General features: G+C 39.9%; 1 protein-coding gene across 1 annotated transcript in view; it reads right to left on the bottom strand.

The window, feature by feature from the left end:
- Positions 1 to 13,491, bottom strand: part of LCLAT1 (lysocardiolipin acyltransferase 1) — a 100,204-nt gene extending 86,713 nt beyond the window's left edge. The window contains exon 1 of the mRNA XM_088520561.1: positions 13,336 to 13,491. The gene's annotated coding sequence lies outside the window, so the exon portion shown is untranslated. The remainder of the gene's footprint in view (positions 1 to 13,335) is intronic.
- Positions 13,492 to 24,167: the final 10,676 nt, after the last annotated feature.

The following is a 24,167-nucleotide window of genomic DNA, read 5'->3' on the forward strand; positions in this document are numbered from 1 at the left end:
ATAATTCAGTGCAATGTACTCTAAGTTACTTTAAAGTTAGGAGGCGACCTTTATGGCAAATAGTCACTATTCATTACTCAAGAAGTCACAGGTTTTGCTTGAAGAAGCCAAACCTCCTGATGTGTAAATTGTCCACATCTGCACCACACAGGATACACAGGCTAACATCACGATGTTGGCCATCTTTCCAAGATAGTATGTCTACTTACAGAAGCACAGTAAATCCCCACTTAAACGGTGCAACTCTGCGAACGTGATTATTTTTTCATTCTTGAATAAATCAAAATAAGCAACAGGTGGGGAATGACCCTAGAAGTCCATATATTTTAAACAGCTTTTAATGTTACTGTTCCCACCATTAGTAGACAAAAACAGGTGGGGTAAAATACTTTCCTGCCAATGAAAATGTTTCATTTGACAATAAAAGTGTGTCAAGGAGGCCAGTTGTACAAGCACATTTTGAAGTTACTGAATTTAAAGGCATTATAAAATTCTGAAAATATACAAGTATTTTAAATACACAAACATTTCATCATAAAACTGCACAACAGACTTCCTTCAACTAGGAAAAGAGTCACTTTTTGATCTTTTCTTTTTTAAACTGTCAATATCAAAACAGAAGCAAAAAGCAAAATGAAAGAGGGACCTTTGGATAGTATGTATGCACCTAAATCTTCATTTTTAGTGATTTAACAACCACATTTTCCTGTGTTTAAACTGCTGAAACCCTTCTTACAACGCAAGACCATTACCCAAACATGAGGAGAAATGTAGCTTATGGGGAAAATGCATACATAGCAAGTGTTGCTCCTTCCTTCCTCTCTCAGGAAAGAAAATAATTTTCCTATTGTGGTTCAGTTACAAGTTAGGTTTAAATTGCTGTAACATCAGCAGGTTTAAAAATACCAATTCAGTTTTTAAATTACACCTTCCCTAAGAATTAAGAGATATACTTCAGAAAGAATTAATTTATTTTAAGGTAAATTTATTTTAAGGTAGGTAGCTAACTTTTCCATAGCTGATGAAAGCCTTGAAGGAATAAATAAGGCATCTTGTATTTTAAGAAGAATCATCACCAAACCTTGCATCACATTTGCACAAGTAGCACATCAGCATGAGGAATTTCAGTTCTTCACCACAATGGTATTACTCAAACCAGAGTAGTTCAGTTCATCTCTGAGGAAACTCTAAATTATGCCACAGTTTTCAAAAATACCTCCCTGCTAGCTCAAAAAATAAGAGTAAGTTATTTAACAATTCATTTTTCAAGCAGTTTAAACTTCATGAAGCAGCTAATTTAGCCCATAATGTTCCTTTGCCATGTTACAAGATTGAGAGAAAATAACTATAACAGAAACTAAAAAGGAAAATACAAAAACTAAGCAAATAAAGATGGTATTTTCATACCAATCACTGCCAGAAGTAAACAAAGAGGAGGGAAATAAGTACAGTTGCTTCTAATTTAAGAGCTTTTCAGAACGGGTATGAGGTCTCTGCAGTTCTATGTCATGTTACAGCCTAATAAAATAATTCAGATTAATTTAGCTAAAGGTAAATACATTCCAAACAAAGAAGGTCAATGCGCTACCAATGTTTTCCCCTCTACACTCCATCTTCTAGTAGGAGGACCTAACACCAACTGCCTAGATAGGCTCAAAGACAAGAGCAATGACTGAATGGACCTTTTCACTTACTGATACTGCACTGTTCTGTTCTCACAGTGCTTTCCAGAGGTTTACAATCCTCTGCACTATGGATAGGACAAAACAGAGCAAAGAGAAGGAGAAGTTATTTGACGAGCATTTTTGACAATGTCAAAATTGTCAGTAACTAACACTTTGGAAAAGAGGAAAATGATTAATGATGACAGATGAAGAAATTAAGCAGAGAGATACATTCTAGTAAACTCAGTATCCTGGAATCGCTTCAGGCTTCAGCTTGGCAACAGCTACAGAGACATCCCATCTTCAACACATATACTGCAAAGACACCAAGAAAAAACATATTCTGCATCTCAAAAAAATTACTAGTTGTTTTGTTGATAAAATGGGAGTTTCAAAAGGTTTTGGAAATAGATGAAGCTTTAAGGGAAAAGTAAAAAACGGATCTAAAAACCTACAAAACTAGCTTTGCGCATAACAAAGCATGTTCGGAAGATCTTGCAAATACAGTTAAGGCATACAGATGAATAGCTTAGATTTATATTGATGAGATTTTTTTTAACGTATTATGTGCGAAGAAATTTATTTCAAGCTATCTAAAATCTCGGATAGTCTTTTGCACCGTAACACTTTCCATGTTTCAAATCATGATTGACTGCATGAGAAAAAACATAATTGCCTCCTGATATTTGACTGAAATTCCTGGGTTCAACTACAACAAAAATAAATAGTAATCCCTTTCAGAAAGGATAGCAAAAAAGGATTCTCCAGCAGTTGTTCAGGAACACTAGAGATTTAAAATATTTCAAAATGGTTGGCTGCATGCATGGCTAATGGGACCCATCCCTCAATCGTCCCATAGCACAATGTCGGGAAATAGTTTTTCTTTGTCATTTCCCATCTTTGCAACTTGCAAATTCTCAGATAAAAATACCAACCATATAGATGAAAAAAATACACTATATGATAACTGACACTTTTAAACTGAAAGCATCTTTTGCTATACATTAAGAAAAAATCTAAATAAGTTCAAGTCAACTGTAGGATATCTACAACCTGCAACTCTGGTTAAGCTGTTACACATTTTGATAACTTCAGTTATCTTCTACTAGGCCAGACAGATAACAGCAATATAATTTGTAGTGATAGTATATTTTTCCCCAAGTCCTTATTTTTTAAAAAGAGTGCATAAAGACATGCACTGCCGGACACTGGCAGGAAATTCAGGAGATTTACTGGAATTAGTAATCAGATACATTGTAGAAATGATTCATGGCCAAGAGCTGAGCAAAAGCTTTATTATCAAATAAGGTAAGCCAGGATAAAAATAAAGAAAGCTCCAGCCTTCACACTTCATTCAAAATGCATCCCTCTTCATTCTACCCAACCGTAAAGATGTCTGTCAGGTCACCAAATACGTTTTGCCTTTCTCTAAATATATTTAGATGAACTCCATGTGTGTTTTTAGGCCTATCGTCACTGTGAAGGCCAGTAAGGATGTGGCAAACCTGTATAAAACTAATTTGACAGTAAAAGTCAGTCAATGAATGATGGAAATGATGGATTCTCTGGAAAAGAGCCTTCATCTTGATTATAGAAGTATCAGACTGGAATTGAAATAAGTTGTCCTAAGTGACTAGTACAATTTTCACAAGAGTGACTATACAGAAAATTTCAAAATGGGAATCAAGAGATAGAAGGAGGTTATTTACCCTTTCCATCCCCTTGGAACATTAACCACAAGTCCAAACATGCACATGCAAATCCTCACTGAACTATTTCTCTGTAGACAAAAGCAAGATTTAAATGAGGACCTACCTACGTCAGTGAAACCACAGGATCATTTAGGAATGTTAAATGCTCTGTAGAAATAAATTGGAATATTAACTGATTTTTTCCTAGTCCTGACATAATTAGTAGGCTAGATACTATATTCAGGAACTCAGTCTAGTTATCTCTCTTGAGAGTCAGCACGGGTCTCAGAAAGCACAGTCTCAGACTAGAAAGAAACTCTTTCCGTGGAGAAGCCATAAGTCTAAGTCTAACATATAGCTGTTAGTTTCAGATTGAAAAGTATTCAACGTTAAATATTGCCCCAGTTGGACTTCCACGAGGGACACTGTCATTCCCGCAGCACCACAACAATTTGCCGAGCCACAGTGAAAAAGTCATCGGGTCTCAGCCTCACTCAACACACTGCTAGTGCACTGCTACCTTCTTGTTACACTTAAAAATATTTAAAATGTGCATGCTAAAACATACATAAATTATTAAATACCTGAAATAAATCTGTTTCTTTCTGGTTTGCCTTTTTTTTTTTTTCTCCCTCTTTCCTTTCTTCAAACAGGAACTCTACTTCATTCAACACACATGCTCAAGAATGGTCAACAAGGAAAAAAATGTATTTCTTTTTCTTCTCCTTAATTTACTATGTACCATCATAGTAAAGGTAGCCCACACTATCAAAAATCTTAGGACAAAAAAAAGTTAAATCTTTTTCTCTGCATCATGCTCATATAGGTATTATCTGAAATTGTCACTTGTCAGTAATTTATTTTTGCAAGAATTATTGTTTTCACAATTCAAGATGCAAGACACGAAGCATACAAACTGTGCATACCTAATCTGGGATGTTTATAGCCCAATTTTCCGGAGCATTTGTCATTGTGCATTACTTCATCAGCACAACTTACAGTTTCTATTAGCTTCAGTTGCACCTTTGGAAGGTTCACATTCAAATTTTATAGGTGTCTAACCTGAAACCTTAGCTAATAATGATTCTTACATCAAATGCTATTGGTAATGAAAAGGATTAGGTCTCTTGCTTATCCAGTAGAAGGCAAAAACCTATGGCATTTAACTAAGGAAACCTTCAGGTGATCCTTTCTTCAATCCCTATTCAATTCACTGAGTACGCACAAGTATGTGTTCTACTGAACATATCTTTCCCAAGATCCTTAAGGCGTTCAGGAATACTGAATGAAGGAAGTTTTAAGGGGTGGGGGGAAAAGGAAATGTGCTAACAGAATTACAGTTACAGTATTTGTGTTTTTTGGAAATCAAATACTCAGCATTTAATTAGGCCACATAACATCCTCTTCAACCTCTTTATGCTCATGTAGGAGCGTACCTGAATTAAAGCTTAAAAAAAAAAAAGGAAGGAAGGGAGGAGAAAAGAAGGAGAAAGAAAGACTGGAGTACTACCTAGAAAGTTAACGGGCATAATTGTTTCTACATTTACTACATGTGAACGATCTACTAGCATCAACAGATTAATGCGACAAAAAAAGAAAGCAGTAATTAAAGTAAAACCTTAGGCTTCAAACCATTCTCAGTGCTCAGCTCCATAAAACCAGCACGGTAGAATGGATTAAAAAGAGTAAATCTCATCATATTTAATATTTCACAAGTCTGGTTCTTTTTTCTTTTTGTCTGCAATTCACTGTTTTCCTCCTCAGAAGCAACATAATACCTCCTACTGCTATTAATTACTCTTAAAAGAACAGACATGGAATTGAAAATACTGTGATAAACCTAAAATATAACCAGTTTTAATACAAATTCTGCCTTTATATCAAAAAGAATCAGTTTAAAAAAGTTTATAGAACTTGAAAATAATAAAGATGAAGCTTAATGATTCCAAACCTTTATTTCTTTTTTCTCCTGTCTTTATTGTTACAAATTTGTGCCCTTTAATAATGGCTGGGAGGAGAAGACACTTATGTGGAATTTGCCTAACTTTATTCCAGGGAAAAAATAATTAAAATGTTCTAATTAATCCATGTTCCCCTGACAAATCGTTCTTTTAAATATAACTCAACATTGGCTGCATCTTTGACAGCTGGTATTTCCTTAACAGACAATGTCTCAAATGGCTTATGCATAACATTCTTTCTAAAATTCATTTCCTTTCTATGTAAGGAGTTAATACAGCAGGAGAAAAAAAAAAGCAGGAATGTTTCAAGCCATACGGAATAGAAGAATCTGAGAGCTTTGCTTTAGATTAGCCCAGTAGTGCTTTGTAGAAATACTATAAACGTGTCTATAGTTTAACATTTGGAATAAGGAAAAGTACTTGCCAATAATTTTCATTCTCTCCAGATCATTCTAACATGAGTTTTTGTTCTAGCTCTTCAGCACACGCCTGGTGGAAATCTGACTGCCCTTAGTAAGGTTCAGCTTCAGTAAGCCGCAGTAATAGGAGAGAGATGTTAAGAAGCAGCAATCACCTCAACAAGAAATGAGATCAATGGTTCCATGTTGAATAACTTCCCAACCAGAAACAAAAGTTCTTGATAATTTTACTCTGAATGTTAAAACCATTCAAGATGCTGAAAGTGGCAGAATCAATAGCAAAACCCTTCTCAAGGCATATCAGTATTTAAGCCTTAAAAAAAACTGATTCCACTCTTTAGCGGGTCCACTTCTCCATATTAACACTGCATCCCAACTTCTTAAGAGCTGTGGAATTACATCTGTCACGTGGAAAAGAACTACTGCCCCACTAGCAAAAAGTTCTGAGACACTGCATCTCTACAAGATACTGAGGCAAAACAAAGTTACTTGCTCTAAAGACAGCCTATAAAGGTTGCAAACACTTAGCTAAATGTCTGAAAAGCTACAACAGTAATAGCAATCTTCAAATGAAGAACAAACAGCTGATGAACATTTCTCCTCCCTGTGTTATTCTATAAGAACTCATTAAAATATTATACTTCTCCAGGTTAGATCAGTTTTCAGTACCTCTGAAAATCTTTAAAATATTCTGCAGTATATGTAACTAAATAAAAGCGAATTCCTGAACAAAAATATTTCATAGCATATCTTTCAGTGCTGGGCACTTCATCATGCATGTTGCATTGTGTGACACTTCTGGTAAACATGATCGTGTGTGCTAATACTGTATCTACAGAATATCTAACACTGAAATACAAAAAAGTGTTTTGAAATGTAAACACATGCTTATTGTACATGTGTGAATCACTGCTGTGTTTCTACAGTTCAAGAAAAGCCTCTCCTAAAAGTGTGTTCCTCAGCCAACCCTGCAATCCAAGTTTCAGGGAGATGATGGACATGGAAACCTTGTGTAACATGATTTTTGTTTCCTCTTCCAACACCTTGAACATCTGTGTGATGAGCATGGAGAAGAAAAGGGAGGACAAATGGCACTGGCAGGCAACTCATTTTCACACTCTGCTCACCAATACAAACTCGAGTTCTGAAAGCAAGCTTAATTCCATCCTCTCTGTTCCTTAAGATATCAAAGTTATTGGCAAAATCTGCAATGCTAGTTTGCTTAATAGGCTTTTATGGATGCCCAAGGATCTTCACCAAAGATATGGATGCCTGAAATAAATCTGCAGAAAAGTCAGATTTACCACCTCTATTTATCACTGCCTACATGAAAGAACAGGTATCTGAATGTCCTTGGACTGCATGCAACAAGTAAAACTTTAGACAGCTTGAAGCTTTCCTAATATTACCTTTCATGTAGGTTTTTCTTCAGGGATATAATGCTGCTGTACAAGGAAGTGATAGTCTGCCAAGCTGCAAAGACAGAGAGAAGGAAAACCATAAGATGACCTCATTAAAACGTGACTAACATTGAAAGCTTACCAAATATACATTTTTCATAATGCTAATGTTCTTTTATTAATTGAAAATAACTGGTATTAGTGTATTTTCAAATATATTTTATTGCACAAGGGTGCTGTGCGTGCTACTGTGATTATTTTAGGGGAAAAAAAACGATTTTTGCTATTCTCCATTTAGACCAAAGATAATACATAATCCTGTATTATCAACAACTATTTTAGCAACATCCCTGTTGTGACTACTCAAGCCACATTTGTTCCTGTCTACATTTAATTTCTGCTATCATACCCAGAGATCTCTTGTCTTGATTTTTGAGAGCAGTCATCTCTCAAGGTCCTTCAATGACCTACTGTAACAAGAACACATAAAAAATAGCTCTGACATTTTTGCATGTATTTGCCACTCAAGAACTATTAGGCTGGCAGACAAGATAAACACATAGTTCTTTTCTTCACTGACAGAATCTAAACTGGATGTGTGATTGGGCTACAGCATCTAGCAGAGGTTCAAAACCAACTGTTTGTCAATGTTGAGGAAAGCAGGATGCTTTCTCGGAGCAGGATGCTTCCTTCGGAGCAGAATTGACATACAGTGAGTACAATGCCTACCTTGAATACAACATAAGCAGGAAAACTTTCAGTTGAGAATGTTCTTGCATAAATGACTATTTTAAGTAAATTTGGAAAATTGGCATCTAATGATAAAACCATTCATGACAAAATAATGAAGTGACCGTTTTGCAATGAATACTGTACCAGTGCAAGCACTGGAAACAGTGGATAATTTTGAGGGTTTTATTAAAAACTTGATATCCAAGTGGAAAATTTAAACTTGATGTTCCTAATAAAACAGCAGTCTTCTCTAGCAAAGCCGTAATTTTGAGAGACACTCCTTTTGTCACTTTCAATAGTTAGAAATAGATGAGTCTGCAAAACACTTCTTATAAATCAGACTGACAAACAAGTATTTTTCTTAGGAAACCATGGTGTAAAATCTATCCATCTCCTGGAGACAGCCCATAATGCAGTCAGACTGATCCTTTCTTGAAGCAGTCTACCCCAAACTTTAGAGAGATCAAACACATCCAGAACATTACATTCCATCTTCCTAGACAGCCTGCATTCATTTAAGAGATTAAACCAGGCCAACTCCGGCTCCCTTTCCACATGTGAAACGCATGCCCATACCCAGAACATTAATGGTTTCTCCTATCTGATGATGAACTGCACACTAGCAGCTCACTGGCAATGCATCACTTTTACTTGTCATAACGACAAGTCTAGTGAACTGGACGTGCAACACTGCAGGAGATGGCTAATACTGTTTTCTTTTTAAGGAAATTCCATGATTAATTTGACATATTTAGCAGTGTTTTCAAACTCCAGAGGAAAAAACGAAAGCTGCTCTCTATGCAGGAGGCCAAAAGGAAATGATTAGCCTTACCACACTCTACAGAATGCTCAGTAACTTGGTCATCAGTCTGTCACCTCACCTCACTTTCTGAAATGTTGTATTCAAGAGAAAAAAGGTTTCCACTAAAGAGAAGTTGGAAAAAAGTTTGTTTTTTTGTTTTTTTTTTTTTTTTAAAAAAAAAAGGACTTACTCAGAGAGACCTGAGAGGAAATATTTCTTTTACTTATTTTGAGAAAGCTTTTGTAGTTTTCCTCGGTTTGGTAAGAGGATACGGTGATGGCTTTCCTGGAGCACATGGCCCCAGACTCCAGCTGATACAAAAACAGTTCCAAAAATCTGCATGGCAGAACAAGGAATAAGTTCCAAGTTCTTGCCAAAGTCAGAGAAGGAGACAGTTTGATATGTGACCCATTACGAAAAGTGTTAACCTCTATACATCAGCCTGTAGTCAACATGGTTTACTGGCTTTAATTCACCAGGAAAGCAACTTTCTCATTAACGTACACAAAATGCCTAACAGTGATACAGCAAGCTGGATGCTTGAAAAGCACAACACAAACTTGGAGTAAGAATTAGCTCTGCTAAGGAGAAAAATCAAGTGAGTGAAATCCAGAGCAATTTGCTCAAGTTTAGCCAAATGATTCACTGTAATAATACAAGCTATAGCAATAAAAGTCGTAAGCTTTACCGTTGATAATAGTACAGCAATAGTAGGCAATAGTGAATGTATTAGCTTTGCCAAAACAATATTTATTCCAGTAGTTAAGACTGCAAAAATACAGTCACAACCTTGTAATCGTGATAGCAAATGGAAAACACACCTAAATAGTGACATGATTTCTTTAAGACTGATAACTAAAACTCAAAGGACACCGAGGCCTCACAAAATAATGCATTTGAAAAAATATGTCAGACTTCTCACATTTCCATGACTGACCCTTCTACATCACTTTCACTAAAGAGACAGTGGGTCAAAGTTAACCAGCACATCTCATGTAAAAATATACTGCATTCCCCATAACAGAGATTTATACTACTCATCCAATTTTTCGCTGAAGGGTCTTGCTAACAGATTGACTTCCTTGATTTCTGAACACTGTGCCAACTTGTTAAGCTTTTGGGTACAGCGAAGACCTTTTCTCTTGCATTTGGGTAAGAACAAGAAAATAGTAATGCTAGTAACAGGCTTTTTTAATAGCTTTTTAAAAAGGGTCAGAACAACCAAACTTTCAGCAGTAATTCTGGGAGTTGTAATAACCACTTGATACATTAATTTTAGCATCAGATTCTTTCCTATCTCTACTTCTGTATATACATAACTGAATATTCTTTTACACAAAGTTTAATGCTTACTATACATTTGTTTATGACTTCAGACTTCCAACAGCAAAAAAGTAAACATGTCCTGCCTAAAGACACATAAGATGAGCAATGCAAACATAAGTGATCTCCAGCAAGATGCTTGCATTGAAATTTGGAACAACAGCAGGGGGTTTTTTGATGTTGAAGTCACTTAGCTGTTTTGTGAGTGCAATTTATAGCTTCTTTTTTAAAAGCTACTTTTCAAATTCCAGAAGCACAGCATGAATTGTTACTACTGGCATTTCTTACAAAAAGAATACTAGCATTAAGTCATATCTGAGTCACTCAAAACTTTTCTTTTTGCAAACAAATTGTAAAAACAATTTAAAAGCATTAAGCAACCCCCAAAATTCTTAATTTATGCACACATTATTTTCTACATAAGTCAGATCATACTAGGAGAACATATATTTTTAAATATGGCTTGAGCTAATTTTAAACATGGTTGGAAAAGTTTGGCCTACACTGATTAAAATCTATATTTATAAATGAAAGGAAAATTTAACCACAGAAACTCTGCTTAGTTTAGAAAAACAAACATATCACTGCCAAAGTGCTGTCCTAAGTTTAGACTGCTCTCTCAAACATTATAATTACAAGAAACTAAAATGGATTTCTAAATGTTTCAAGATGAAACAGCCATTGGACAATTTGCAAGATATGCAAATATCTTCTGAATTCAAACATGCCATGTTAATAGGTTATCAGTTCATTGTTTGTGTGGATAATGCGGAAAAACAATGTTAAAATCAATACTAATACTAGATATGAGTAACCATAGTGAAATCTAAGAGCAAAACTACCAAGCAATGTGGAATTAATAGCTATAAATAAGTAAACTATTGGAGGGAAAAGTTTTTAAATCTCTCATCCACTAATCTTGTCTCTCCAAAAACAAATCAAGTTGAATTATCCACATTTTATTGCTGCTCTAAAAGTGCATCACTGGCCACAGGAGGTGTTTCAGCTGACTCTCATATGCAGCAAGACAGTTACACTTTTACCTTCAAAAAGCAGACAGCATTCCTAATAGATATGAAGAGTCACAAGTCATACTTTTTCTGTTAGGTCCCAATTAATGTTTTTATCTGGACAGAATTATGACCAAAGTGACTATGCAAAAAAAGGAAACAAACAAACAAACAAACACACAGACAAGCCCCAGATGTGTATGTGTATAATTTCATATATATCACCACCAAAAAAAAATCCAGTTACTTTGAACAGCAAGTCAAATTTTGATCAGTTACAACCATTCCCAATTTAACACGGTCAGAAAGAGACTAGAGGAGAAAAGCGCCCAAGAAGAAAGTTACTCTGTCATTTACCAATTAAGCTTCCTTTGACAACTGGCCAACTCAATCAGAAGCAAACATTTATCTTTACAGGAAAAACGGACTTCAAACTCAAACATCACTGGAAAACTGCCCTAACTACAGAGAACTTACGAAAGAACCATTTCACCACTGCTAATCCAATGCTAGATAACAGCAATGCAGCCCCTGAGCATTTAAGACATTTGTTCTCATACACCAGAAAAATACAGATTCTGACCAAGCAAAATCAATTATCCCTACATTTAAACAAACAGGAACAACCAGTATGCGAGAAGAGAGTAATTTACTGAGAACACTTCCATGATTCAAGCACTAATTTTTAGAAAAGACATAAGTAGTCTTTAAGTAAACTTAGTTCTCTTCTACAAGCAATGTGTGGTGAGCCACACAAGTGCTTAATCAAGTCCCATCGGGCAGTCTATTCATTTAGACTCTGTGGCACCTCTAATGCCACCATCAGGAGAGAAGAGCAAATAGAAGGAGATTTTCTTGTAACCATAAAGTTACGAGTGCCTGGTGCCTTCAAAACACCAAAAAAAAAAATCAATTAGAAAGTAGTCAAGGGATTAAGCAGCATCTTTGAGATACACCAGAATGAAAGTTATATCTGCTCCCTCAACATCTAAAATAACACAAATACCAGGCTTCTAACAAGACATAACCAAAAATCCCTTAAGAGTATTAGCACTCTTTAATATCACTTAAAGAATACTCTTGGAAAAAACACATTTAAAAGCAACAAAGGTGGGGAGTATTGTTTCAAGAAATCTCAGAGGGGAAGGGAAGGGGCAGGAGAAGGGTGGGGAAAAAACATCCACTGGATTAAAGGCAAACAAATTTTCACAAACTCAAGAAAGGACCCAGAGAGGTTGTGGAGTCTCCTTCTCTGGAGATCTTCAAAACCCATCTGGATGCCACCCTGTGCCACACATTCTAGGTGTCCCTACTTGAGCAGGGTGAGTTGGACTAGATCATCTCTAGAGGTCTCTTTCAACATTAACCATTCTGCGTAATTCTCTGATTCTGTGACCGCAAGTGTCCTTTCAATATCAACCCAATGACTCCCACAGTTTTCAAAATGCAAGACCTCTTAATAATAATTTTTAAAAAGTAAACCAAGTTTATTATAGCAAAACAATGAATAGTGTTAAAACAGCTTTAGCTGAGCCACAGTAACTTAGTTCCAAACTTACCATGGCTTTTAATTAAACGGCATTGAAAACAGTGTAACTATGTATAGAATACCTTTTATTATTAACATACCTCTTTTCTATTTATTCAAAATTGAGACAAATCCTTGAATCAGAAATTTAAGTATAAAAGAATACGTCAGACTTTAAAGATTTCTCATGTATACAGAGCAATGTTTAATTAATTTCTGTATGAAGATATGTTCTTAAAATATATTGCCTTGCCTATGAATTTCAACCTAGTTTTAGTATCAAGAAAATAGCTCTGTCCTTGATAAAATTAAAACTGGCAATGTTATGACAATCCTATTGTAAAAAGCCTATCCCAGGCACCATTTATTTTATATGGTGTTCATAATACCTAAACAAAGACCAAAACAAAATCTTCGCCTAAACAAAGATCAGGAAGTAGAAACTTTACAGGGAGCTCACAGGGATAAGTCCAAGACAGAATCATAGGAAGCCAGCAGAAGGGAAAGCAGACTTGCACCTGAATTAAGGTGAGAAAGAATATAGTTCGGTAAGATTAGAAATAGCGGCTGAAGAACAGACACTCTGCCGGAAAAGATTAAACATATGAGTCTTCCACTTGAGCTAGTGGAAAAAGGATCTGACAAATCCAGGAACTTCAACACTGCTAAAAACCCACAAGGATGTAAAGTTAGTGTCTCGTAGCAACACTATTTTCTAATACTAATTTTCTTTTCAGATTGCTTTATGAGCAAGAAACATCATGAAAGCAATACTCATTGTAATGACTAAAAGGGTAGAACATACCAGAATCAAAGTTTGTGTGCAACTTCAGCTTGGCCTTGTCTTACTTCCACTCCAGATGGGAATCTCACCACGGATCCAGGGTGGACCAGCCTCTTTGCAATAAGTTTCCCTTCTGCAGCAGCACTTTAAGCAAGGAATAAATGTTGAAACAAGTCTCTGGAAAGATAGGAAAATCCTCCTGAGATTTTAAATCACTTTTACCACAAATTCCATTCATATGGCTGCCTATTTTGTTTCATTTTTAATGCAAACTTTTCAGAAGTTTCAAGCACAGTACTCATTTTCTGAATTATCAGTTTGAAGTTTAGGTTCTTGGTTTACAGTTTCACATGACACTTAATCCACAGCTGCCTTAAATTAGCACAGAAGGAAAAGCAGATTTCCTTCATATTAGATCAAACACTAGTTAGAATAGCTTCCATGTGACAGAAAACCATCCCCCCAAAACTGCTTTGCAATCACAGTCCATGCACAGGCAAACTACGTATATGTACTGCTGAACTGCACCCCAATTTGCTGAAGAGCACTAGATAGCTCAGCTGCCAGGCAAGCTTTAGATTCAGAGTTTTAGATCACATCATAAAATCTCATTGAGAAGTCAGGCAAGGCAACAAGCTTTGGATCTTTGTGTTCAGTTTAAGACATGGTTCCATTTTCCTCCTTTTATCGCAAGCTTCCCCACGTGTAAAGAAGAACAGGAAAAAAGGACTATCTCTTAATTTCTCAGTGTTACAGCAGAATTAGTTTGTGCTTGAGAAACATCTATGCAATGCAGTATCAAATATGAATGAAGGGTCCAAAGCAGGAAGTGGGTGGTGCCCTCAAAACAAGACACAGCTACTATGGGGACATTTAGCAATTAATAAGCAAAATACTGAGTAGCTGCTCATTATGTGAGTAGGGCTCATTCAGGGTACTAACACAAGCAGTGTTTAAAACAAAACGAAACCACACACAAAGAAAGAATATTATAATCAAGTAGTGTATCATAATGAATACACATAAGTAGCAATGCAAAGTTGCACAGGTAGTTTAATTCTAGCATTTACATTCAGTGCACAGCTTCCCACTAACAAACCGATCCTATTGGCTTGGCCGTGGCAAGTCACGCGCTCTGACACCTCTCCTGGGCTTCTCGTGCAGGAGACCACCCGCTCAGCCCAAAGGTCTCCCGCTGCCAGGCGGCCAACCGAGCAGCGCTGCCAGGCTGCAGGCCCGCTCCCACGGCAGAGGCACCAACCCAGCGTGCCTATGCGAGGCCTGACTCATTTTTGTTCATGTTTGAGTCGTAACAACTGACGCTGCTTTTGGGGTTTTGTGCATCTTCCTTTCCACCCACCTCCCCGCTGCGGGACAGGGAGCCTCGGCGCTCACAAGGCCCCGCCGTGCCTGCCCCTCGCGAGGGGCGCAACACCCGGCGCCGCGCCCGCCCCCGGCGCGCTCAGGCTCTCTCCGCCCGCGCCTCTTCCGCGGGCATCGCCGCGGCTTGCAGCCCTCTGGCAGTTCAGCCTCGCCGCCTGCGGAGCCCCGCGGCGCCGGCGAAGGCCCGCCGTGCAGCAGGCCGCGAAGCCGCGCCAGGGCCAGCGGCGGAAGGAGGGCGGCTACCGGGCCGTCCCTCCGCCGGCGGCGCGGGGCTCCCCGCTGCCCCTCACCTGAGCGCGGGCGCCGCCGCGGCGGGAGCGGCGCCGCCGCCATCTTCAACCGCCGCCACCGACGGCCCCTGACCCCCGCCGATCACTTCCGGTCACGAATGTCAAGCAGTTGCTAGGCTACCGCGGCCTCCTCGCCCCCCGCCCCCTCCACGGCGTCTCTTAAAGGGACCGCGCGGCCTTGGTTGGGGCGGGTGGGGAGTTAAGCGAAAAAGCGAAAATGTCAGAAGTTTTGTCGACAGCCTTTTTCTTTGTGAAGCTTAACGTGGTACGATAATTAACGGAAATTTCAAAATACTTTGAAAAATGTGGTGGGGGGAAAACGCTCCTTCAAATTACCTATAACTTAAGCGGTCTGCCACTCGCGGAGGGAGAGGGGGAGCTAATGGGAGCTTGATACAGGCCTTGGCGGATGATGGGTAAAAACACCCGTGGCCTAAATCTCCTGGCACTGAAGGGAGGTGTGAAAAAAATGAATATATGCAAAAAAAAATGGTGCCAAGATGGGTTCATAAAGCCTGGAGAAAGATGCTGCTGTAAAGCAAGCACCTACGCTGCTAATGAATCCCTCAGGAACGCACCAGCTCCTCACCAGATCCGAAAGAAATGTGCCCAAATTCATGACTCCCAAACCATTTACTCATGGGCCTGCCGAGCGCCTCCTGCCCACATGGCCATTTCCACCTCCCAGATCACATCGGAATCTGCTGAACCCTTTCCTAACATGTACCCTGCAACGTGCGGGCAGTTGCTGATCTAGCCTCAGAGTTGCTAACACGTGGCGGAGTGAGGGCAGAGCGGGAGAAATCACAGAAACATTAAGGAAAAGACCTTCAAGATCATCGAGTCCAACCGTAAACCCATCACCACAATGCCCACGAAACCGTGTCCCTAAGTGCCTCCTCTACACCAGCAATTCCAAACCAGAAAGGCCATGAGAGTATGAAAAGCCTGCACTGATTTCAGTTGGCATAAATAACATTTCTGGTGCCAGTAAGGTGCATGTCCCTGGAGACAGACTAAGCTTGCTCTTAACCATGGTCCCATGAACAGCAAACAGTGAAGGCCACTATTTACTCCATTACAGATATAGCAACTGGCACAGGTGATATAATGAATTTAGCTGGTTTGGGAAACACTGTGAGTTTAAATATTTTTGCTATCAAATTCAAAAGGCATCTGCAGGTATAACCATAAAAGGCAATTCAATAAATTATTGTTGTTTTAACTTTCCAAAGCTTAAGAGAAGATGGATTTACTTCAGAGATGTTTATTTGATTTAGTTGCTGTTTGGTTCACAGGAGTCTCCCAGGAAGAGCTATAAAAACCTAGACTGCATTTTTTATAGCAGAAAGATTTTATACTGCAGCTTTCTCCAGTCTTTTTAAACTTGCACCTCTCTTTTTTCAATACTAAGAAATTCCATCCATTCCATGGCTCAGAAAATTCAGAGATGGAAAAGATCTACTAAGTCCTATGATCCATATCCTGAGTAGTACATAACTGCTCCCTATAGTGCATGTGTATTTTAAACATTTTGTCCATCAAGTTTTTAAGGACACATTATTGAGGTGATTTAAGTCAGATTTCGTATTTGTAAACAAATATATGGTTGTTGCTTGATGCTGTTCCTAACAGATATGCCTGAGAACGGAGGCAAGTAGTAGCCAGAACAAATGGCATTTGCTGATATCAGTGGTATGTGCCAGGTGGCTTGTTTGGTTTTAAATTTGATCTGTGCTGAGCATAGTGGCCTTTCAACTATTCCTCTTTGGAGAACATTCATTATAATGTCAGCCATAAGCAATTTACTGATGGTCACTTGGGAACAGCATGTTTTCTACAAATTGCCACTGTTAGTCACTGTTTCTGATCTAAATAATTGGCTGCGAGAGAGAGAGTCTGGGTGAGACAGGACTTAACAGGATCACATAATGCATGGAGACATTATTTTAAGGCAATTACTTGACACTGTGTATGCCAGAAACAGTGGAATGGGCTCAACTGTCTTCTACACTGGGGTCAGGCTGGAGCTGCACCATTAAAGTCCACTGGAGCCATTTAAAAAAATGTTGCTAATGAGCATGAAATCAGGATCTGGACATGTGGACATATGGACATATGGACATATGTTGCAGGAATGCATTTGCTTGTCACTGAAATGCAGTCACCTCTGGCATAAAACATGGCAGCTGTTTCCCATCAAATGGCCAGGATGCTGACCAATACCAGAATGAGATAGTTCTTCAGAAAATTTAGAGGAACAAGACCGTGGAAGAACCTCAAGCATTTATTCACTTTGGATTACTACCGCCAACCTGTTCAATGGAGATTGCTATTACCACCATGTGCTGTTGCTAGATCAGCTAGCTGCTCTTCTGACAGTGTGCTTTTGTCTCAGTGAAAATAAATGTTTGGGCATGAAAGAAAATAAAAGCTGTAAGAACTTTAAGTGCATATATTGAACAGGAAAATCTTGGGACAGAGAAAACAGGTCACCACCAGCAGCATTTTGGCTAAGTCATCCTAATTTAGAGCTTTAATCTTCCCAACACGTAGACTTCTGTGTGAATAGGTATTACTTTGGTTTTTACTACCTGACCACTCATGTGGTCGTATGAATATGTGGTCATATGGTCATATGTGGCTTGTGAAAATTGAGTCGGAGAAAGCATGGGGATAAAAAGTTACAAATGTCCTCACGCTCAAAGTCATGTCATAGCTATAAGGAAATGTCTAGGTTTATAGAAAACTGCCAAAGCTCTGTTTTTGTTTATGTTTTTTAATCAGGCCCTTCTAAAGATGTTGAGTAAGGCAACTTTTAGACCATAAGAGTCTTTCTGGAGCCTCTGAAAATATATTTTGGGACTCAAATGCAAGAGCATTTCGCTGCAGTGAGCAGCGAAAAAAGCAACAGGACCCCTGGAGTTCAGAGATGATGACTACTGGGCCAAAGTAGGAGGAAAGGAGGAATTTAGTAGTTATTCCCCAAGATCTGGAGAGGAGTCTGGGGAAGATCCCGGGAAGTTGTCTCTGAATTACTTCAGACCCGGGAGGAGACCACAGCAGAGGCTGGGGGTCAGAGTAGGGACAAGGCAGCCTGCCTTACATAAGCCATTTTGCAAAGTTACACAACAGAGAATAGCAATAATATTAATGCACTTTTATGATGCATTCCTACAGAGATTTAGAATGCTTTAAGAAGGTGAGCAAATATTATATCATAAGGAGACAGATGGAGAACCTGGAGAGATGAGGAAATCAGTGACTTCCCTGTAATTGTGCAGGGAGTCAGATGTGTGATAGGGAGCAGCAGCCAGGGCTGTGGAGCCCTCTGAGCACTGGGTCACACTGTCTCGCAAACACCAAGGTCCTTCAGACAAGAGGAAAACTGACAGGGTCGGTTGGAGGAAACTTTCCCTAAGTCAGGAAGCAAATTAGAACAGAGGAGCACATATTTCAAGAAGGGAATAGATGGCTGGTGACAAACAACAGAAGCATTTTGGATTCCCATGACTTTATTACCTTTTCTAATGTGAGCCAAAGGATCCTATCCAAGTTTCCAGAGATTATTCCTCACAGGAAAAGCAAAGCCATAATAAAGGACATAGCAATTGCACGGTAACAACAACAACAATAATAAAAAAGATGTCTTTTGTTTAATCACCTGGACATATCCAGAGTGATGCAAATAAAATGTGGGATAACAAGCTCCAAGAGGCAGGTCACGTAAGCAGAGGTTTGCTGGGCAAAGGCTGTAAAATGAGATAAACAGCGGTGCTGGTGGGGAGCAGCGGCAGGCAGCTCTCCCCATAGAGCACATCTGCTTACAGCCTTCATGGCCAAGCTGCCATCATCAGCACTGGGAGCTTCCTGGAAAATGGTTCCCACTGCTTGCTGTTTTCCCAGTGCTAACAAACCTGCCACCTTCCCTTGCTCCCTCCCTCAAGTGGAGCACAGTCAGCCCCTCTGAGGCCGCACACTGGTGGGCACCTAAAGGTTAATGTGGGAGATCTCACCAGGCTTGACAGACATCCCTGGATGCAGAGGGACTTCCAGCTGTGTCACTCGTGCCTTTCCTCCCATGTGTTGCTGATGGCCAACCCCAAGACGCAAGCACCACTGTGTCTGGATGGGTGGCTGGCGCGTGGCTCTCACACCCATCCCAGCCGCGCTGTCTGGCCACACCATGCAGCTGACCTCCTTCTCAGACAGGGATGTTGGTTTTTCCATGCAAGACATAAACTGAGCCTTCATCAAAAGCTCAGCCCTCACTCCGAGACTGAAAGCAGGGGACAGTCATGGAGCTAGGGGTAACACTACACAGGGCATAGTTTTGTATCTCCTGTGTTAGTTTGTTTAGATGTCAGTGACATAAAGAGAAATACATATTCTGGCATATGAAGCAGAGTAATTAATGATAATGATCTGCATTTCACTGACTACTTTCTGTTCAAAGGCCTTGAAGTGTTTAACATTTGTGGCTGAGGTATCAAGATGTCTCACTGATGGGTTAAGGTGTTACCCTCCTTTCTGGATGGAGAGGCAGGGGAACTGGCAGATTTAAAACATACAAAGTTAAAGACCCAATTTATTTGAGTGTCTTCTTTTTGGGATTCCAGAGGTCTCATATTCAGAGGCAGAAATGACCCAGAGCTTGAGGTCTTGCTGAGAGTAGACAAATCATTACTGATTTTCCTTTTTGTGCATTTACCTACAGAGGAGGAGAGGAGGCTTCAGTGGTGGTTAAAGATATTCAGCTTCCTCAAAAATCAGGCCTTCATTACCTTGAGCTGGGCATTGAAAGACATCAGCTCTGTGCGACCTAATGGATGTGGATCTGATCGATTTTCCCAGGGTTTGCTGAGCAAGTCAGACCAATACACAGGACCGTTTATGTAAGATCAGGGCTTTTTTTCTCAGAGGTAGTAGTGCACATATTTTGGACTCATTTTTCATGTGGATCGTTCTGACCCTCATAACTTTGCTACACCCATAGCATAATGGGGGTGAGAGGGGAGTAGTATGCTATATATATTGTAGTATACTATATGCTGTAGTATAACTGTCAGTAATAAATACACACTCACTTCTCACTTCTCTTTTTGCTTCTTAGAACTCCTCCATTTTATCTCTCTTCTTCCCACCTCTCTTCAGTCCTAAAGACCAGCTCCTAAGATCCTGTCAGGCTGCCATTTGGGCACGGTAGAGGAAAGTTAGCATGCAAGTGCTGAATTCAGGCTTCCCTGCAGCTATGCCTCATCCAATATTCCTGCAGGAAAGAAGCACCATCCGCAGGGGATGTGTGTGGGAGGTGATGCTGGGGTAGGGAGGCGGTGTGGTGGGCACTTGCACAAGGCATGCCCAGATCACCCCTCCTCCCTGGCTCTGCCTTTATCTGTGGGCTTGGAGGGGAGCAACAGCAAGGTAGCACCAGCCCTCTCTGCTAGAAAGGCCATGAATGTGACTGCTAGGAAGAATTTGGCCTGGATTATACAAAACCAGAGTTGTTTGGTCAGCCTCAAGCTGACATTGTCCTGCACTGCATCCCAGGTGCTCTGCTCTGCCTCATCGGAGACAGGATCCGGCATTCTGGCTGTGTGAGAGTGCAGCCGCTGAGGCTGGCACGGCGAGGATGGAGCCGACTTCAGAGAAAAACCACGTGGCTTTCCAAACATCGTGCAGGCCAAAGCAAAACCAGCATTTCTGACACGCTGTGAGCAATAAACAATGAGCTTTGTCAGCATGTCTAGAGGAAGCAATAATTCCTGGAGTGTGAATGATGAAATGTTAACCGAGATGGAGGCTTTGGATAGCGTTGTGGTTAGGAAAGCATATGTGGAACAGTGTGGAAGAGCTGACACTAAGGCAAACATCATTAAGTAAGGCGCTGAAGTATTTCAAGTCTCTTAGTTTAGTCCCCCATGGCATTTTTTCCAGTCATCCACTTGAGGTGCAAAGCACTGCTTGTGTCACAAGGAGCTGACACTGTTGTAACATGCACCTGAATCTGCGCCTCTCCCTCCATGTCCCTTCTTCACCCGCCACAGAGCACTATCTCAGGCCTCTGAGATGCCAAATTCCAGGTTCAAGTCAATTTGGCTATGGAAAGTGCATTACAAGACTAGCCAGTCTTTCCCATGCTGTGCACTAACAAACAGGCTTCTCTGATTTCCCTGGTCTTTTCAGCTGAATATAAAGCTTAAGGAAATCAATGGGAGTCTTTGTACAGGTTTCTGCGACCTTGGTAGAGACTCAGTAACCCCGTGCTTAGATGTTTTGTAAATCTGTCCCATAGCCTTAAGGTCAAAAAGAACCAAGGTTTATGTGTTCCCTTTGTCCAGTGGGCATTAAAGCTATCCATCGCAAATCACGTGAAATGTTTCCAGTTAGCCAGAAGCACATAGTGGAAGAAAACAAGAATAAGAACAACTAGAACAAAAGAAAATACTACAATTATTCATTGTAACAGTACTAGTTTCATGATGTCATCACTGGCGTCCCTTGCATGTAATAACCTAGATAGTTCACTTAGTGTATGTAAGAGGGGATCATGTGTATGTATGCGTGTATGAGATCCAATTACACAGTAACTTTTTCCTGATGTACCCTATGCGGCTTTGATCTCACTCTCTAGCCACTCGTCCTGGAGTTGTTTTAAGATAAATGACATTCAGTCCCATTATTCAGTGCTTGGAAAAAAAAAAAGACTCAGAGTTCTGCCATGGCTAGTGTTACCCTCAGGCATTTCTGGCATGTTTCCATTATAAATTCATTTTATATGTGGCCAGGAAGTATAACATCTTGTTGCATCATGTAACAAAATCCCATATTTATTCCCTGTTGCTCATTTCCAAACTATATAAGCATCTGGTGGAAAAATGTCAGAAAACCTGTCCTTAAAATCATCATCATTTTTTTTTCCTTTTCTTTTCCTTTCCTCTCCTTTTAATGGTGTATTTTTATTGTACTTCTCTCTTTCAAGCATGACAATCATTTTCTTTTCTAACAACAATTACTTTTCCATTTTCACTTCTGGGCAATTTATTTTTGGATGGAGATAAAATCAACCTGACTGCTCTCCAGGAAAATCCCATCACTGTACATTTCTGCAGCAGCCTGGCCCACACCTTAACTTGTCCGTATAGAGGCACCCTTAGTCTCTACAAAATACAAAATACTAAACACAGGGAAGTAATAAAAAGCACTTCAGTTTGCCTAAGCGATACTGCAGGGCTTGAGGTGATGCTTAGGGACCCTGCAGCATTTGCCCTCAGGGCACAGACTTTTTAAATAATATGGACTCCTCTTTAGAATTATAACCATGGTCTTTCTCTCCCCCTCTCTCTTCACCTCATTCCTTTCTTTTCTACTCTTTTCTACCAAGCCAACATCTGTTTCACCTCTCCTCTCTTATGAAGACATCCCAAAACACATCTGCTAAGCGTTAGGAGAAAGGTAGGCAACACTAGCACAGTGTAGCAGACTTTCATTGCTCATACTAAGCCAAGAGTCATGAGCGAAGTCTACAAAGCCCACTCATCAACTCACTGCCCACATGCATGCAGATACATGCAGAGCTCTTCAGTAACAGAAATCTACCCATCAGATCATTTCTGCCATGCTCGTCTCTCATCTCATAAAGCTAGGACCTGCCCATTTCTATCACCATGTTGTATCTCCACTGAGGGTCCCTTTGTCACCTGCTTGGTTGGTCAGTAAGTCATGAATAAGACAGGCAACACTGCCTACTGGTAAAAATAGTTCCCTTACACAAGTATCATACTTGTAAGAAGAAGCAGGAAAATTTGAGAAAGCACATCTGATGTAACTAGTGTAACCTTTCTGCCAGGTGGTAACAGCAGAAAAACATATCTGGATTTAATATACCCATGGGCCTTCCTGATAAAGAACTGAATTCCAATCTCCACTTAGAAACCTGAGAAAACTAAGCATACCCTCCCTGAGCGCTTTTAAAGAGATGAGCTTCCACCACTCACATGCATTCCCAGATCTTTACTAGGCAAAAGGGAGCACCCTCATAAAGCTAGGCAAAACCAGCAATGGCAATTTATATTCAGATAATGAGTAAAATACCTCTCATTTTCAGAGCTGTTGGCGGTGGTCCACTTCCCTCGCTTCTCACCCTCTGCTGAAAACATCCCGCAGAATGAGCCCCATGACTCCATCACCTCGTCCAGGGTCTGCAGCAGGGAGCAGTCATCACTCGAGGCATCAGGGAAGGGCCAGGCCCCTCTCTAATGCCCCAGATGGCTCAGCTTGGTGATCCTGCTCTTCCTTCATCCTGGATAGATAAAGTTTCAGCAGTCCACTTAGGCTGAGGATTACTGAAGTCCCTGGTGACAACTATGCCATCAAGGGACCAATCTGAGGCATCTTTCCCTAAGGAGATCCCCATATCATCTTGCAGAAAAGCTCCTACCATTATGGAATAAAGACGAAAGAGAGCACTTGAACAGGCCACCAGTTCCCTGCTACACGCTAGGAACTTCTCTCCTTCTCTCTACCGACATTAACAGATCAACTTTGCAATTAAGGTCTCTGAGGTACCAGCTATCCCTTATTCTTATATGGGGAGTAGAAAACTTATTATTTCTTGTAATTTATAGATACAGTACTTAAATATTTCATCCCAGCTTTTGTGCCAGTGTTACAGATAAAAGACCATTCACTTACCTTTACAACCAACCAAAGACTTTATAATAACACACACATAGATGCTCCAAACCACTCATGCTGGATGGGAATTCAGGCAGCAGAGCATCCTGAACTGTATTCATCATTCAACTTAGCAAAAAAGTAGATTTGATGACTCTTTTTACTTCATTGTGAAATTCATAACACACAGTATTCCAGCCCACTTTATGTCTCTAATGCAGCCAGAGTGTATGAAATACAAACCAGTTTCCTTTCCTATGTGACTGTGATGCTGCTTCCTCCAGGATAATATCATGAAAGTCAGGATGTGGTGTCCACATCATCATGTCTTGGGCGCCAGTGTCACTGAGGCTTCTGGTTCTCAGATGTCTGGAAAGGAATAGCTGCAGTTTCCAAAAATGTTCTATTTCCTCCCTTGTGCTTGACTGCAAGTTTGCATCATCCCATTTCATGGCTGGGAACCTCACCTCTCCTGTCACTTGCTTTGCTCTAATCTGCTCTGCC

This window comes from Tinamus guttatus, unplaced genomic scaffold, assembly GCF_059628265.1.
Source record: "Tinamus guttatus ecotype Peru unplaced genomic scaffold, ASM5962826v1 Tinamus_guttatus_pri_ptg000090l, whole genome shotgun sequence".
Lineage (NCBI taxonomy): Eukaryota > Metazoa > Chordata > Aves > Tinamiformes > Tinamidae > Tinamus > Tinamus guttatus.